At 36.6% G+C, this 15,000-nt stretch overlaps 1 protein-coding gene across 5 annotated transcripts in view; it reads right to left on the minus strand.

Annotated features, from left to right (window-relative positions):
• Nucleotides 1-15,000, minus strand: part of LOC136830174 (platelet glycoprotein V-like) — a 489,567-nt gene that overhangs the window by 177,421 nt on the left and 297,146 nt on the right. For 3 of the 5 annotated variants that reach the window (XM_067089428.1, XM_067089432.1, XM_067089429.1), the window contains one exon: nucleotides 4,476-4,520. The exons of the other annotated variants lie outside the window; for them this stretch is intronic. The gene's annotated coding sequence lies outside the window, so the exon portion shown is untranslated. The remainder of the gene's footprint in view (nucleotides 1-4,475; nucleotides 4,521-15,000) is intronic. 5 annotated transcript variants of the gene reach the window in all.

Below are 15,000 nucleotides of genomic sequence, written 5' to 3' on the forward strand. Positions count from 1 at the left end.
TGATCTAACGCACATCTGGCATCTGCTATTAAAAATTTTACGATTCATTTTCATATTCAGTTACTTCTTTCGTATCAATTTTCGACAAAATAGTTGTTGACACATATGTCGACAAATTATTTTGCAAACCAAATTTTAGGTTTTTCATTACTTAGTGTCCATGAATGCCTCTTTTATTAAGAATTTTACAATTCATTTTCATATTCAGTTACTCCTTTCGTATGTTGTTGATACAGCTCGACAAATTAATTTGCATAACAAGTTTTAAATTGTCATTAACTAGAATCCATAATTTTCGGCAAGTGTTATTGACACAAAAGTGAACAAATTTACTTGAAAAAAAAAGTTTTGGAATTTTCATTAACTAACAAGCATCTATAACAATTTAAAAAACAAAAAGCAGTTCAGCAAAATTAATAGCATTACATGCAGTCCCAAACTAAAACACAATCTTACTTGCAATTACATTAAACAACTCTTTATTGTGCAAAAGAAAGAAAGAATTTCTACTCGTTTCATTATACAAAAAATTCAGCTTAAATGAGACGGGATTTTCAGAAAGTGCTGAACAGTAACTACAAAGTTGTAATAAGGAAATGTTGTGTATATCTTTCTTAAGAGAGATCTGAATTGCTTTCACTTTAACCCTGCACACAAGCCCCGCCCACAGAGAGCAGAGTTGCCATGTACCTCCATACAGAAAAAAGTGAAGGCTATTCCAGACACCTTTATCTAGGAACACCATGTAACTCTAATAAACCAAAAGTAGTGGATGTTTCTTGCACTAGATATAATGATATGGCTGATGGATCCATTAGAAGATATGAGTGCTGAGTTCGTATAAAACTGGTATGAAACGCGACTTAGACACACAAACAAGATATACTCATCCAGCTGAAGAAGGCATCCAGTTAGCTCCACGGAGCCCTAATTGAACGTCACGATAACAGAAAGAGATGGGTTGTTGCGAGAGCCCAAACATCCCCTTTGGGAGGTCTTTGTCGCAGTGAAGTCACACATAATTTCATTTAGCTCGAGTCATCAAAGTCGTGATTGTAGTCGCAAACACACGTTAAGAGCTCGTTCCTGGGGAGTTACAGCACCGGCGGCAACTGTCGTCGGGCCCTTGTGATGAAGGAACTTGTGTTCTAATGCTATGATTATTTCTCACGCGCGAAGAGACGGCGGAAGGTCCTTACGTATAAACACAAATACATACACACACTGTATATATATATGTATATATATAATATCTAGTGGTAAGAGAACTCGTTACTGAAGTCGGAGGTGGTTGCTGTTGGTGGTTCGAGTCCACCATGGGATTACCACAACAATTATAGTTCCCTTTCAATATTAATTCCGAGGTAGAGCGAATTGGATATTAAACGACATTTGTAACCTGGTGTTTGTGTATATATATATATATATATATATATATATATATATATATATATATATATATATATATATATATATATATATATATATGTGTGTGTATATATACATATATGTATATATATATATATATATATATATATATATATATATATATATATATATATATATATATATATTATATATAATGTGTGTGTGTGAGCCTTTAAAATAAGTATAAAAGATCCCTACTTCATCGTCAGACTGTGAGACATCCTGATTATGCAACCATACTTAAGAAACGCTTCATCACTCTCGATTCACAAGAGAGGACTTCTCTGAATAATATGATAAACCTGTTTACCGAATTCCCCATAAAAGATGACAAATCATACGGCATCTGCAAATCTCACACACACACACACACACACACACACACACACACACACTTCTGACTACCGACATATATCACAAAACAGATTATTGCCTTTCTCGATAATCCTTTACCTTCTCCTCCTTCTCCTCCTCCTGATGGGTGGGGGAAAACACTCAACTCCATCATTCGCAACTCAATTGAAAAAAAAACTGAACGATAAATAAAATACAACGAACGAAAATCTGAGGGAATTATAGGCTTCGAAGGAGGATATATATACATATAACCCAGTTGCTTATGCATTCGTTATTGCCCAATAGATCTCGCCCAAACGACCTAGTTTCCCGAGGCGTTTATGAAGGCCAACCCCCCTTCGCCCTCTTTTAAGAAAAAAAGATACTAAGCACCATTAAACCACTTGCAGGCCCCCTCCTTCCCCTTCCCTTCCCCCACCCTCCTAAAGAGGTGGGGGACCTACCCAATTTCATTTTGCGAGATGATATCAACACAACTGTGATTAATGGGTATTTGGTGGGAGGTAAAAGTACATTATAAATTATCTAAGTCCTTTTCTTCTTGTTCTTTATATTAACGATCCTCCGAAGGGTTCGACGAGTGCTGGAGGAGGAGGAGGAGGAGGAGGAGGAGGAGGAGGAGGAGGAGGAGGAGGAGGGGAGGGAGGGAGGGAGGTAAGGTAACATTCAGGGGGCATATAAGCATAAGCGATAATAGAGGACAGTAAGTAAGGAGTATGGTTTACAGTTGAGCTCTGTAATAATAATAATAAAATAATAATAATAATAATAATAATAATAATAATAATGATGATAATAATAATAATAATAATATGTAAACTTGTAGCAAAAACAGTAAAAACAACGACCTATGTCATTCAAAGCTGGTTTCTTCAGCCAACAGCAATGTAATCAAGACAGTCTCAGATACCGACTGAATTTCATTCCTGAAAATCCCTGAAGGCGCGATTAAGCGACGGCAATCATCGGTGATTTATGGAACAGAATCATTGATTAAATGGCCAGAGGGGAAACTATAAATATCAAGTACATTTTTCAAGAGCATATGGTATGGTTAATGATGGTTTGGCGGCAACAATAGCAATTTAGAAGGATTCTGAAACGGAGGAAAGCTGTTATGTAACGCTTTGATGCTTATTATTCTTGTCCAATATAGGCCTCCTAAGGATTTGGAAAGGAGGAAATTATTATATTATATAACACTCGATTTTTTTTCTTATTATTCTTGACCGACTGAGGCCAATCCTTCTTCTCAAACTTCCCCTAATCATTTAAAAATGTATTTTGAGAATTATAGCCCTATTTTCTTTGTCAAAAACAGAATTTTACTTATTTCTAAGCCGCCAGATCATTGGCTTACCTCTGTCCTTAATATTTACCATATTTTCTGAAGCCTGCGTTCCTAATTACACTGTAGTGTGGCAATTACTATTTCTAGGACATCTATTAGTTTATAGCCACCTCTGATACAGCTTCACGCTTGCTGCTTTTCTACATCTTTAACACCACCTCGTGACACGATCATTATTCATCCGTGATTCGTCAGGTCATATAAGAGAAGCTTCATCACCAAGTCTCCAGATTCTCTAAGCTTCGAGCTTTCTTTGCGAACCTTAAAAGCTCATGTTCTTGAGCTTCAAGTTACACTTGTGAGATTTAAAGTCCTGATTGTGAAACATGAAGCTAATTTAAAAGACTTCTTAACTTTAGGTTATCTTTCTGGGGGACAGTGAGAGAAATCTCGGGACGCGTGACGTCACAGCACACCCCTGGGCAAAGATCTTGAGCCACGCCAATTTACCGAATCATCATTATCAGTAACGGATGGCAGTAGCACAAACCGCCATCCTATGGGGGTAGCAGGTACTTTCATCCAATGACAGTAGCACACGCCACAAAGCGATAGAAAATTACAAAAGGACCTACGACTTCCGAATTCCTTTCTTGTGCTTGAAGAGATTCATAAGCAACTGCCAAGTTTATATACCTCATTTAGTCCAAGAGATAAGGGGCGTTCAGTATCGTCTAAATCCGAAGGATTAATTTTTCATTCGATATTATGTTTTAATTATTGTAAAGCTCAACGGTTCAACAGTAATGATGACGGTAATAACAGACACTAATCTCTACAAATTCCAAACTATTACATACACAATAAAGGACGTTATTCTCTGCAAACTGGAAATGAATCATAAGCAGTGTAGAAAAAAAAATATGAAAACAAATTCATATGCAGTAATAATTTTAATGGCAGATGGAAATCCACAATTATAACCGTGATGTCATTTACTGAAAATAATGTTGAAATATCCATTGCTACGTTCAAACTCGACTTACGTCGCCAACTACAGAACTATAACAATAAAAAAGTTTCATTTACAAACGCATAAATGCACAAGCAAAACAGTAATAGGATAATATGAACTAAAACGTACTCAAGACAAGATCACACAGAAACGGGGATAATGAAATTCGGGGAATTATCCCAGCGTGTTATTAAGTAATCAAAACACGTCATGTAAAACTCGTATACAAAGATAAAACTCGTATACAAAAGATAATTGAACCAGTTTTTTTGCACGGACTGAGTACAGACGAATAGCAATGAAAACACTGAAATAGCAAGGGGCAATTTTGATGGTAATAATAATTATGAATGAATAAAAAGACGTGAGGGTACAGTGTCCTACCTTGAGGCAATCAGTTCCGAGGATATGCACTCTCGTATATTACTCCTGAAAAGATAAGACAGATAAATCAGTCGTTTAAGAAGGTACAATAGTATGAGAATAAAACCTTTCACTGAGGTCGGGTTTAAATATATATAAATTAATATAAATTTATATATATATTAATTTATATAAAGATATATAAATCAATATAGAGGAATTAATCTAAACTTATGATAAGATCTCATATTTCAAGTGCTCACCCACCCCTTAAAATCAACTCCTTGCAATCCTACATCAACGACACCGTCGTCATCCTACGTCTTAGGATTCCTCAACACAATGAGGGTCAGGTCATTCTCCTGACCTTACGACCCCTTGCGTGCTTGTGGCATCGAACATTCTGTATAAGAAGTTTTAGAAGTGGGAAAGAGAGAAGAAAAACCAACCAAGTAAAAATATAGGAAAAGGGTATTTATATAATCATCTTAAAGAGTCTCTCTCTCTCTCTCTCTCTCTCTCTCTCTCTCTCTCTCTCTCTGTGTGTGTGTAATGAGGTCTATTTTCTTGTAGTATAAATTGCCGGAATGTTGTTGCGGCTAACTTGGGTCGTCACGGAGATCAGAGAGAGAGAGAGAGAGAGAGAGAGAGAGAGAATGTGTCTGTGTGAGCAAGAGAGAGAGAGAGAGAGATTTACTGGAAACAAAGAATCTACTTCCCATGAGAGAGAGAGAAAGAGAGGAAATACCGCTACATTATACTGAGAGAGAGAGAGAGAGAGAGAGAGAGAGAGAGAGAGAGAGAGAGAGAGAGAGAGAGAGAGAGTGCACCAATCCACTCTCTAATCTTCACACTGAACCGTTTACAAAAAAATTCCACAGCATCCATAAAGCAGTTCACCCACTTTAACAAAACATTAATATTAAATCATCCTGCTTGTTAACATCATGTTAATATTAAATCTAACGAGTTAATATCCTCCTCTGCCATATAATGATCCCGGGAGCCCTGGAAACGACAGCTCCTCCTCAAGTGCCTCTGCTCTAGAAGAATCCTTTAAAAAACCCTAATTGCACGATTAAGCTGCACTCACGCAGTTCCCCAGAACACGGCAAGAGAGAGAGAGAGAGAGAGAGAGAGAGAGAGAGAGAGAGAGAGAGAGAGAGAGAGAGAGAGAGAGAGAGGACGAAAATACTTTAGTGGTAGGAAGCCCAGAGAGAGAGAGAGAGAGAGAGAGAGAGAGAGAGAGAGAGAGAGAGAGAGAGAGAGAGAGGACGAAAATACCTTAACTAGTAGGAAGCCCAGGGGAGAGAGAGAGAGAGAGAGAGAGAGAGAGAGAGAGAGAGAGAGAGAGAGAGAGAGAGAGAGAGAGAGAGAAGAATAGGAAGAAATATAAAATGTCTGTGGCCAAGAGCACATACCGTGGGAAAATGTGAAATAATTTAGAGAGAGAGAGAGAGAGAGAGAGAGAGAGAGAGAGAGAGAGAGAGAGAGAGAGAGAGAGAATAAAAAAAATGACACGAAAACTGGAATTAACGTTAAAGCGCATAAACACAGCCTCATTATGATGCGTAGCACACCATCTAGTGCCAAGCAAGAGAACAGTGCCATGGGCGCCCAGCCCCCCCAACCCCCCACCCCATCCCAGCCGGGGGTATCCACGTCAAGAGCCTAGGCTCTAATATAATTAATGCCCACTGGGGATATTAGGGCTATCGTTCATACGGCATTACAGAGCATTTCCAAAGCCAGTGATACAAGGTAATTTTGCAAGGCAAGTGATACAAGGTAATTGTTCTTTGTGATGATGTGTAAAGGAGCATTTTAAATAGGCAGTGATACAAGGTAATTGCAGGATACAAGGTAATTGTCTTATTGTAATAAGGTATAGCAGCCCAGTTACAACACAGGCACAAAAGATTAACTACAGATGGGTCAGGCATTTTTCTAATTCCTTGTAAATCAATCTGATACATAATTTCTCTTAGAAATCTATATGATACGCAATATCTTTATAAATCTATGTTATACATAATTTCTTCTATAAAAATATCTGATACATAATATCCTGTATAAAAATATCTAGATACATAATATCTTCTATAAAAATATCAGACACACAATTTCTTCTAGAAATCTATTAGTTTAATATCTCCTTTGCCAGGGAGAATTCGAAATTCACTTGACCAAATTTAAAGATTACGGGAGTTTCGAATTATCAAAGACTGAACAAAGCATAGATTCAATAAACACTGAGCCAATTTGCCAAACATAATAAACAAGTAAAAAATGCTCCGAAATTTCTTCGGCGCAATCGAGTTTTCTGTACAGCCGCTACCAGCGTATAATCAAGACCACCGAAAATAGATCTATCTTTCGGTGGTGGCCTGTCTTATATCGTTGCCAGATGGACGATTTTGACTAACTTTAACCTTAAATAAAATAAAAACTGCTCGGGCTAGAGGGCTGCAATTTGGTATGTTTGATGACCGGAGGGTGGCTGATCAACATACCAATTTGCAGCCCTCTAGCCGCAGTAGTTTTTAAGATCTGAGGGAGGACAGAAGAATATGGACAGAAAAAAATGCGGACGGACAAAAAGCCGGCACAATGGTTTCCTTTTACAGAAACCTAAAAAAAAAAACCCTAACATATGGATTAACTAATAATCTCAGTCATGTTTGTCTTAAATTTTACAAAGAGTGTCCAACAATTTAAAATTCTGGCTTGACAAGTTGAAAAAAAAATTGATCTTGTCGAAAGAATTCACGTTGTATGTGCATTTAGCCGTGAAGGGGGCTTCAGATAATGTCAGATAATTGCCCCCAAAGAATGTTGTTTTTTGTTGGTTTTCTAATTGTTGTTGTTGAGAAAAATCGAAGTGTGTTTTTGGGTTAGTTAACCCTGTTTGTGTTTATCGCAAGAATCCGGGTCAACTGACGGATCGAGATTAATGATGCTTTGTTTTTCGTGGGAGAACTGCTAACTGTTACTGATTTCGAGGAAGTGTAACTTTTTAAATGTATACATACATACATACATACATACATACATACATACATACATACATACATACATACATACATACATACATACATAGATAGGTAGACAGATAGACAGATATAGTCTCAAAAGTTTTATATAATTGTAACTACACTTTTGAAAATATATGTAGTTACACACATACAATTATATATATATATTATATACACATACAATATATATATATATATAATTATATTTATTTTATATATTGTGTGTTTGTGTGTATTTACGTATATTTGCAAAAGTATAGTTGCATTTATATAAAACTGTTGAGACTATATTTATCTATCTATCTATAATATATAATTATATATATATACATATATATATACATATATATATATATACATATACATATGTATTCAAAATCTAAAGAAAACTGCTACAAATGAGAATTCCAACTTGAGCTCTCCAACTGAACTACAGTAAATTAGCTTAAACTACTTAAGAAGACTACATCCTTTTTTTTTTGTGTGAGTGTGTGGCTCGTTGTTTGCCACGAGTTTAACGGAGATTCAGGAGACTGATTGCAATTGGTTTTGCGCCAGTCCAACGGGTTAATTGCATGTTAGTGGTACCTGGAGATTTTCCGGATTAACACCTGACCGACCTGTGGTGGATGACAGGATTTGTTTTCTAGATTTGTCCGTGTTTATTCTATTTCTAGTTTACTTCATGTTTAGATTGTGATAGTTATTATTATTATTATACGAGCTACGCGCGCTGGAACCCGGGGGCTGCTGTCTCCCCTACCCTCCTGTTCCCCTACCTACCCCACCCCCACACAGGCCAGACGAACAGGTTTGCAGGAGGAGGGTGGATTCTCCCCCGCCCTCCCATTACCCTACCTACCCCGCCCCTGCCCGGGGTGGACAAACTGGTTTGCAGGGGGTGGGTGGCTGTGTCATTCTCCCCCTCCCGGACAAACAAAATCAGATTCTCTCGGATTTTATTATTATTATTATTATTATTATTATTATTATTATTATTATTATTATTATTATTATTATAAAGAACTATCATAAGCACGTGAATCACTCAAATGGTGAAAATAAATCCACACTGATGATAAATGTAAATATACATTTAAAAATATATTGACTCTTACATCACTGCGGACTTCTGCAATACACAGGAACACGGGAACTTGTTTAGCGTCTTTATAAAATATAAAAATCATATAAAATACATGAGCTATACGATACAAAATATACAAAGACAAGTACAAAATTAAAATAATATGGTGCCTTACACCATACGCAAAATAAAAATATGAAAAAAATACATTAAATGTACACCATATAAAAACATATATACAAAATAAAAAATATATGGTACCTCACACCATACATATAATACAAATATGAAAAAAAACATTAAATGTATACCATATAAAAACATAAATACAAAATAAAAAAACATGGTGCATTACATAAAATACACAAAATATAAATGTGAAAAAACATTAAACGTACATCATACAAAACCATACGCAAAAAAACTATGGTGTCTCACACCATACACAAAATACAAATATAAAAAAATATATATATAGATATACACATCATACGAAATCACGCGTACAAGTGTTTTCTTTTAAATATGGAAAACATATATTAGAACATACATTAATCCGTAAACCGCTTATTCATACCCAGAGGAATTATGAATGTTTAAACTCCCGCACATCAAAAAAAAAAAGCAAGAAAGCAAAAAAAGAAAGCAAAAAAAAAAGAAAGCAAAAAAAGAAAGCAGGCCAGTAAATTCTGCTAAGTAGCCATTTGTCATAAAGTGATGCATGCAACTCCGTCTCGCAAAGATGCTTGAAAAAAAAAAAAAAAAAAAGAAAATAATAATAGTAATAAAAGTCGACTAGCTTTAAAACATATTAACTTGGGCCTCATACGCTATGCAGGGACTCGCTGCCTCGCTCGCTTTTGTTTTTCTTTTATTTTTTATTTTTTGTTTATTTTCTCTTCACCTTATCCTAGTACTTTCTTGTTTTTTTGTTTTACTTTTGTTAGCTTTTATTTTTTTATTTTTCGTTTTTTGTTTTTCTTTTATTTATACTTTTGTTTATTTTCTCTTCGACTTATCTTGTTTACTCCTTAGTAATTTCTGCTTTTTTTTTTTTTTTTACTTTTCTAAAGTTTTATTCCAAACCACTCGTCCGCTTTTGTTTGTTTTTATTTTATTTTTACTTTTGTTTATTTTCTCATCGCCTTATCTCGTTTACTCCTCAGTGCTTTCTGCTTTTTTTTTTTTTTTTACTTTCATGAACTTTTATTTTAAACCGCTCGCCCGCTTTTGTTTTTGTTTTGTTTACTCCTTAGTGTTTTCAGGTTTTTTATTTTTTACTTTTGTTAACTTTACTTCAAACGTTCTCTTTCTGCTTTCCGATGCCTGCTTCCGTTTCTGTCTTCTTTTATCGCTATTATTCGTTATTCTCAACTTCTCTCCCACTTTCTATTACTTTTTTTTTTTATTATATTCTATGAATTCTTTATCGCAACTACTCAATTCTTGAAAGAAGCTTTAGTACTGAGAGAGAGAGAGAGAGAGAGAGAGAGAGAGAGAGAGAGAGAGAGAGAGAGAGAGAGAGAGAGAGAGAGAGAGATTAGTTCCAGTAATGAGAGAGGGAAAGAGAAAGAAGTTCTAGTACTGAGAGAGAGAAGTTCTACAGTAGTACTGAGAGAGGGAGAAGAGGTTCTACTAATGAGAGAGAGAGAGAGAGAGAGAGAGAGAGAGAGAGAGAGAGAGAGAGAGAGATTAGTTCCAGTAATGACAGAGGGAGAGAGAAAGAATTTCTAGTACTGAGAGAGAGAGAGAGAGAGAGAGAGAGAGAGAGAGAGAGAGAGAGAGAGAGAGAGGTTCTAGTATTGTGTGAGAGAGGTTCTAGTAATAGGAGAGAGAGAGAGAGAGAGAGAGAGAGAGAGAGAGAGAGAGAGAGAGAGAGAGAGAGAGAGAGAGAGAGAGAGAGAGGTTCTAGTATTGTGTGAGAGAGGTTCTAGTAATAGGGGAGAGAGAGAGAGAGAGAGAGAGAGAGAGAGAGAGAGAGAGAGAGAGAGAGAGAGAGAGAGAGAGAGAGAGAGAGAGTCAGTCTAATTCTCACACTTCCCTGTGACCTACAAACAACATAAACGCGTTTCAATTAACTGTCCATAAAAAAACATACCAGAAAAATTAAGTAGAATTCGGAACAGCGAGAATCAAGGTAAATCATCTCCCTTCACGGATTATGAAACCTGTACGAGATAATTATCCAATTATCTCGTAATATTTATGAATTATTTATCTCCGAATAATTATGAATTATTAATCTCGGGATAACTATGAGATCTACAAGATTGTTGTTGGTCTGATGAAAGAAGAAGCGAATGTTATTTTGATTCTTGTTAAAAGATAAGTTAATTAAGATGAGAGAGAGAGAGAGAGAGAGAGAGAGAGAGAGAGAGAGAGAGAGAGAGAGAGAGAGAGAGAGAGGTAAATACATACGTGTTAAAAGATAAGCTGAATAAGATGAGAGAGGGAGAGAGAGAGTGTAGATGTGTTAAAAGATAAGTTGATTAAGATGAGAGAGAGAGAGAGAAAGAGAGAGAGAGACGAAAGTATAGATGTGTTAGAAGATGTTGATTAAGATGAGAGAGAGAGAGAGAGAGAGAGAGAGAGAGAGAGAGAGAGAGAGAGAGAGAGAGAGGAGGGGGAAAGGAGGGGAAAGTATATATATGCTGTCACTCTTCTCGGAAAGGTAACCCCCTGAACAACAAACAGAACCCCCTCCTCCTTGTCCCTACCCAACCTACCCCCTTCCCTCCCTCTACCCCGCCCACCTTTCCACCCCCTCCCCTCCCTCCCCCCTTCCCCCCCACCCCCCTGACCAGTTTAATTTTCCGGCCTTTAAGGCGTGAGTTGTGCTGATTCGTCTGACTAATTTACCATAAAATGAAGGCACTTTCTTTCTCTCTCACCCCCCCCCACCCACCGTAACGCTTTAAAATAACGACGCATAGAAATTGCCTGCTTATGGCCCTAGTCACCCACAGAAACTGTATGTGTGTGTGTGTGTGTGTATGTATGTGCCAACATGGCGACATCTATCTGTCTGTATGTTTATCAGTCACACTTTTTTATTTATTTTTATTTTCGTTCGTATAACAGTGTGTGTGTGTGTGTGTGTGTGTGTGTGTGTGTGTGTGTGTGAGTGTGAGTGTGTGTGTGTTTGTGCCAACATGACGACATATCTATCTGTCAAATGCTTTTTTTTTATTCTTTTATATTTTCGTTTGTGCAACACTGTGTGTGTGTTTGTGTGTATGTGTGCGTGTGTATGTATATGTGTATTTGTGTATGTGTGCAAGTGTATGTGTTTGTCCGTGTATGTGTGTGTATTTGTGTATGTGTGCCAAATGACGACATATGTCCCTGTCTGCCTATCCGTCAGATGCTTTTTTGCGAATGCATTTAATTTTCCCTTGCGCGGAGGAACAGAGACTGGGTTAACAAGTGTTTTCACTCAAAGAAATAATTACCCTTTACTTGCTTATTTATTCATTTACTCCCTTAATGCTTGCATGCGCTTCTCATCACGTGACGTCATTCGCACTCTTCTGACGAAACTTCTTTACTGTTTTCGCTCTATTTGCGTAAAGGAAGATAGATTAGGCAGCAGGAGGGGAGTTTGGAAAATGTCAGTTACTTCTTTAATTAATTACTGAGTGTTATTCATTATTAAAAATGTTTTTCACTCTTACGCTACTGACAAATTGATATTCACCTTTTTTTCATGAATGGAGAGAACCTGAATTTCTACCATAATACCAAACGTTTGTTATGGACGTTGATTTATATGTGTGTGTGTTTGTGGGTGTGTACGCATGCGCGCGCGTATATGCGTGTAGAGGCAGACACATACACACATCAATCCCATGACTCAATTCACAAGCAAAAGAAGAAGTCTCAAAATGTCCAAATTTATAAATGCCTCTTCCTTCATCTCCTCTTCTTCTTTTTCTTCTTCCTCCTCCACCTCCTCCTCCTCCTCCTCCTCCTCCAAAACGAAGAGCAGAAATTGTCTGAGAGATATATTTCACTTCATGACAGCGAAATATGAATCGGATGCGAAGAAGGAAAAACTATTATTGTAAAAACCTACAATGGAGAAGGGCATATTACGATTGCCAGGGCTCGGGAGAATGATGGCACTGAGAGAGAGAGAGAGAGAGAGAGAGAGAGAGAGAGAGAGAGAGAAGAGAGGAAATCGGTTTAAGAAAAAGGGATGGGATTACACGAGAGAGAGAGAGAGAGAGAGAGAGAGAGAGAGAGAGAGAGAGAGAGAGAGAGAGAATAAATCGGTGTATAAGAAGAGTATATGAAACAACAGGAGCGAGAGAGAGAGAGAGAGAGAGAGAGAGAGTTTTTAACAGCTGCCTTTCACCCAAAAGACGTCAGTCCCTGGGATTCTATTATGCCACAACAATAAACCATTTCCCCCTCCATGACTGAGGTCCAGCCCCTACAATAAACCATTCCAGCCCATTCATTAACGGCACATCAGCCATCAATAAGCGTAGGGGGCGATCATCAATTATCTTTTAACTCCCCGCCCCCAACAAAAAAGAAAAACAAAGAAAAATCACTTTTATAAACATTGAGCGCTTGACAGGGAATTTCCAGCAGGTTCTAGGAATCTTTGATCAAAATGGCCCCTCCCTAAGGCCTCCCCACCAACCTATTTTCCCCCACCCCCCATAAAACAGCGGGAGGGGGCACTTCAATCAAAGGAATTACCCTTTCAGAGTCGTAACTTAACATCATGTTGTCGGGACTCAAAGTTCCTGCTGTAGTAACTTAGGCTGATGTTTTCGGAACTTTAAATCATGTTGTCTTAACTTAAAATCATGTTGTCGCAGATTAAAATCACGTAGCTTAAAATCATGTTGTCGCAACTTAAAATCATGTTGTCGCAGATTAAAATCACGTAGCTTAAAATCACGTTGTTACAGTTTAAAATCATTTTGTCGCAACTTAAAATCATGTTGTCACAGATTAAAATCATGTAGCTTAAAATCATGTTTTCGTAACTTTAAATCATGTTGTCTTAAAATCATGTTTTCATAACTTTAAATCATGTTGTCGCAGATCAAAATCAAGTAGCTTCAAATCATGCTTTCGCAACTTAAAATCATGTCGTCACAGATTAAAATCATGTAGCTTAAAATCATGTTGTCTTAAGTTAAAATGATGTTTATTCCGTAACTGTTAAATCATGTTGTCTTAACTTAAAATCATGATGTCGTAACTTGATATCATGCTGTCAAAACTTGAAATAATAATAATTATAATAATAATAATAAATATTATTATTATATTATTATTATTATTATACACTGCACTCAAACATATCAAGTTCCCCCGCACGACCAAAAACACAAAACGTTCCCCAGCGGACATAATACCGTGTTTTCATAATGCGTGTAAACCCGGGCATTCTGGCATGCAAAACACACGGGACGGCGAGTCGAGTCCCGTGTAAACAGACACTCGCCATGCATAAGTCATGGCCGTGTTTAACACGGCGTTATCAACGGTTAATTACGACCGATACGACTGCGCCCGTCAACACTGCAATTTGTTTTTAGCGAGCTGATAAGTGCGGAAGAGGGATGGTGAGATTAATGGTGGCTATTTGAGTGATAGTGGTAGTGATGAATGGGCGTTGGAGGTATCAGAAGAGGGTGATAGTGATAGTGATGGCCACTGCTTTAATTAATAATAGAGGGTTTGTGTATTGGGTAGGTTATCGTTGAATGCACGAACGCGCGGGGGTTCGACGTGTTGTTGGTGAGCTTTCTGTGTTGGTGTGTGATAAGGATAATGCAATGGAATTTAATATATATGGATATATATAATGTATATATATATTATATATATATATATATATATATATATATATATATATATATATATATATATATATTAACAGGTAAGTTTTACTTATTACATATAATCAGATATGATTCTATACAATACACACACTAATTTAGATATGGCAAATAAATACAAAAAATATATATATATATATATATATATATATATATATATATATATATATATATATATATATATATATATATATCTCAATAAATGTATAAATATATAAATGTAAATATAAATAAATAAATAAATATATATATAACACAAATATATTCTGAAAAAACTTATTTACGTAACTATGAGATACAAACTTCACATATACACATGCACCACACACACACACACGGAATATTAGGACGCGTATAACTTCCAGCCACGTCTAATATAACTGAATTCCCATTCCAGGTCCCAGGAATATGCTTATAACAGCGATGCGATATCGTCTGATCCACTCAGGCGACGCCGAAGGGAATTCCTAAGATCAATGTGATGAGCTTCTTGTAAAGACTCTGCTTCTTCTTCTTCTTACTTTTACTACTACTAATACTCTGTGAGCCGCTTGTAAACA

Source organism: Macrobrachium rosenbergii, chromosome 46 (assembly GCF_040412425.1).
Source record: "Macrobrachium rosenbergii isolate ZJJX-2024 chromosome 46, ASM4041242v1, whole genome shotgun sequence".
In the NCBI taxonomy this organism is placed as follows: Eukaryota; Metazoa; Arthropoda; class Malacostraca; order Decapoda; family Palaemonidae; genus Macrobrachium; species Macrobrachium rosenbergii.